The sequence below is a fragment of the Limulus polyphemus genome, unplaced genomic scaffold (assembly GCF_000517525.1).
Source record: "Limulus polyphemus unplaced genomic scaffold, Limulus_polyphemus-2.1.2 Scaffold751, whole genome shotgun sequence".
Classification (NCBI taxonomy): Eukaryota; Metazoa; Arthropoda; class Merostomata; order Xiphosura; family Limulidae; genus Limulus; species Limulus polyphemus.
The window spans coordinates 144,599-147,940 of NW_013666361.1; the positions used below are offsets into that span (position 1 = coordinate 144,599).

Genomic DNA, 3,342 nt, shown 5'->3' on the forward strand with positions numbered 1-3,342 from the left:
AAAAAAAAAAAAAAAAAAGTTTCATGTTAGTAATCTTTACTATACTTGATTATTAAACAAGTTACATTTGAAAATGCCTGACAAGCTAGCACTATAACAATGGCACATTTTAGATAATTAATAATGTTTACCTTATTCAGTTTTCCACGAATTATGTTACGTCAGTTCAGTTTCAGGAATCACGGAACAACAAAATAGCCTACCAATCCAACGACTAAGCCTTGCGTACACTGACTTCAGCTCGCTTACGAATCATCCAACTGGGAGGTGTTAACAAAGGTCACTCCCTTATTACCTTCTATCTTTCAACGTTAGTGTCACCACAAACGGATGTACCGATCAAGTAAAACGATTCAGCTGTTAAATGTTTCATAGTTGAAGTTATGCAAAAACGTTCTACACCAATAACATTTAATTGCAAGTTAACCAAACTTTCCTTCTGTTTAGCCTTTACCACTGAACTCACGTTTGTTATAGTTGTTTTTTTATGGTAAACAACATTCCCTTCGATCAATTACGGCGTAACTCTGTATGGCGAGAACGCCATCTAGCCATATCATTCAAAACTAAATTTAAAATGTGACAGAGATACTTACTCGTATCAGTTATACTTTGTTTGTTTGAATTTATGCACAAAGCTACACAATGGGCTATCTCTGCTCTACCCACCACGGGTATCGAAACCCGGTTTCTAGCATTGTAAGTCCAGACATGCCGCTGTGCCACTGGGGGGCATCAGTTATATATTTCAAAATAATACATATATATCTGTGTGTGTGTTTACACCTAACTAAAATTAATTTCATAATGCTTATCTGTTCCATTTTAAACGGAATCTTCAGTAAATATTGATTACCAAATTGCTATTTTTAATTTTTGCGAGTCAAATATGCTAAAAAAAGGATTTTTGACCTTAGCTCATTCCAGAAACAGATGAAATATACCAAGAAAATATAACTCATCGTTAGAAACTATTAGTTGAAAGAAATAAGTAGTTATATTTTGTCTTTTACAAATTATAAAACGCGATCAAACATTTTTGTTATATCGTTGCTAATAAATATGTTTTGAGGCATACTATTACCAGTTGACCTAAACTCGAAGGATATTAACAAATTACAATATATTTAGTAAAGAAATTACGGTTTTTCAAATTCTAGAATGTGTAAATACATTTCCCTGAGCATAAGGACACTACTTCAAGCTGTAAACTCTGTATCATCCGTCCCCCTGTGACTGAGTTGTAAAACTGAAGACTTATTACGCTAAGAATCGGATCTCGATACATGTAGTGGGTAGAGCACAAATACCCCATTGTATAGCTGTGTGTTTAACAATAAACAAACAAACAAAAAACTCCGTATCACTTAAAATTTAAGCAGTACTTTGTAGGTATTAGCAAAAATAATATTTTCCAATAACTCAATAGCGAATAAAACTAACCTTGAAATGACGTTTTGTGCACCCTTTTCTAAACTATTTAGACACCGAAATGCTTGTGGGTCTCTGACCTTGTTAATTATGGGGTCCTTAATAACATATAACTCTCTCTCCAGTGTCAAATCCAGACCTATCCACCGGGAGGAGGGGGACATGAAACGGGGGGTGGGGTGAATTAAAATGGAAAATATTGCACTTTAAATAAAATAATTGACTCCACAGATTTTCAGTGATTTATTTTATTAGTTTTGGCTATAATATTAAAATTAAATTTTAACGAATTTGCAAAAAAAGAAGAAAAAAAATTACCGAAATTGCGTTCAGACGATTCACTAGAGCTACTCTTAGAAAAACGAGCGCGTCTTAGTTTTTTCCGTGCATATAAGTTGATAACCTTTGATAACAAGGGGGATTTTTGCACAGGGAGAATTCCTCCTGAATTCAGTACTGTTTCTCTCTCTTTCACACACACACAACTAAACAAAAATATTATTATCATTGCATTTAATCCCACTAATTACTATTGGATCCCTTATGTATTCTACATAGAAAATTAGTGATTTCACCCAATTGTTTTGGTCAGTTTTATATGTATATATAAATTAAGTACTGTAACAAACACAAACACATAAAAGTATTTTATATAACCCACTGTGTGAGCTCCAACTGCAGTGAACGATATAAAACAAGTCGGTAATTTTAAGATTAATCTGTTTAACTTGTAGTTTACCTACGAGACTACAAGCAAAATATTATGGTTTATATATGGTATAAGTGTTAAACCAGACTACGTTATTTACAATTAGAATTACTCTGGTTATTTAAAGCAATTTTATAATTTCTGTGTAATGACGTTAAGTACTTTAGTTTAACTTTTTATATTAATATGAAGACTATTCAGCTAACTCCGAAACGTATGTCACCAACTGTGCTACACTTTTAGCACTGTATAAAGACTTAACTTATTCATTACGAACTATCATCATGAGAATTACGTTAATAAATCTTCAATTTTATTGTAGACCATTGCTAATCAGAAGGACTAGGCCAAGACTTTCAATGTCCAAAAAATGATGCAGTGAAGAAAATTGTCGCTTCTGTCATGTTCTTATGTTTCGTAGTAATGACAGAATTACAAATTTGAAATCTTTGGATTGTCACTATCCCCAAACAATCATCAATCCCCGCGTTGGCTAAGCGTTAAGCTTGAGGGTTTTATAATGCTAAAATTCGTGGTTCGATTTCTGCAATGTGCTCAGCCCAGATAGTTCATTACGCAACTTTGTGCTTAAACCAACAAACGAACACACATCATAGATATGTGACACATAGATAAGTTAATCAACCTAATGGTGTATACAATTCCTGTTTATAAAATTTAGTCTTAAAAAACAAACATAAATCATCTATATCAAAACGTTTTAAACAGGAAGTAAGTTATAAATAAAACTCTCAGCTTGGACCATTTGTTCATGACTTTAATAAATAAAAATCTCAACTTGGGCCATTTGTTCATGACTTTAATAAATAAAAATCTCAACTTGGGCCATTTGTTCATGACTTTAATAAATAAAAATCTCAACTTGGGCCATTTGTTCATGACTTTAATTAATAAAAATCTCAACTTGGGCCATTTGTTCATGACTTTAATACTTCTCAATGACTGATATTGCTAGATAAGAATACTATGTCTAAAATGAAAAATATGTCGTTGATATCATTAGTAGCTGATATGATCACCTAACTGTTAATTACTTACCAACTTTTTATCAGTAGAAAATAATTACTAGCTACTTTTTATCCCATCTTTCGGCTGCTAATCAACCTTCGTCTTCAGTCAAGTCCTGAGTCAGCCTTTTTTTGTGGTAGTAGTGAGCGGATTTTGATCCTAGTCTTGATAGA

The 3,342-nt window shown here is 32.6% G+C and overlaps 1 protein-coding gene and 1 long non-coding RNA gene across 2 annotated transcripts in view; one reads left to right on the forward strand and one right to left on the reverse strand.

Moving 5' to 3' along the window:
• LOC111085973 (transforming growth factor beta receptor type 3-like) overlaps positions 1–473 on the reverse strand; it is a 132,560-nt gene extending 132,087 nt beyond the window's left edge. The window contains exon 1 of the mRNA XM_022387016.1: positions 132–473. The gene's annotated coding sequence lies outside the window, so the exon portion shown is untranslated. The remainder of the gene's footprint in view (positions 1–131) is intronic.
• The window catches only part of LOC106460321, a 17,795-nt gene extending 14,453 nt beyond the window's left edge, over positions 1–3,342 (forward strand). Inside the window, exon 3 of the long non-coding RNA XR_001290878.1 lies at positions 3,333–3,342. This is a non-coding gene — a long non-coding RNA (uncharacterized LOC106460321). The remainder of the gene's footprint in view (positions 1–3,332) is intronic.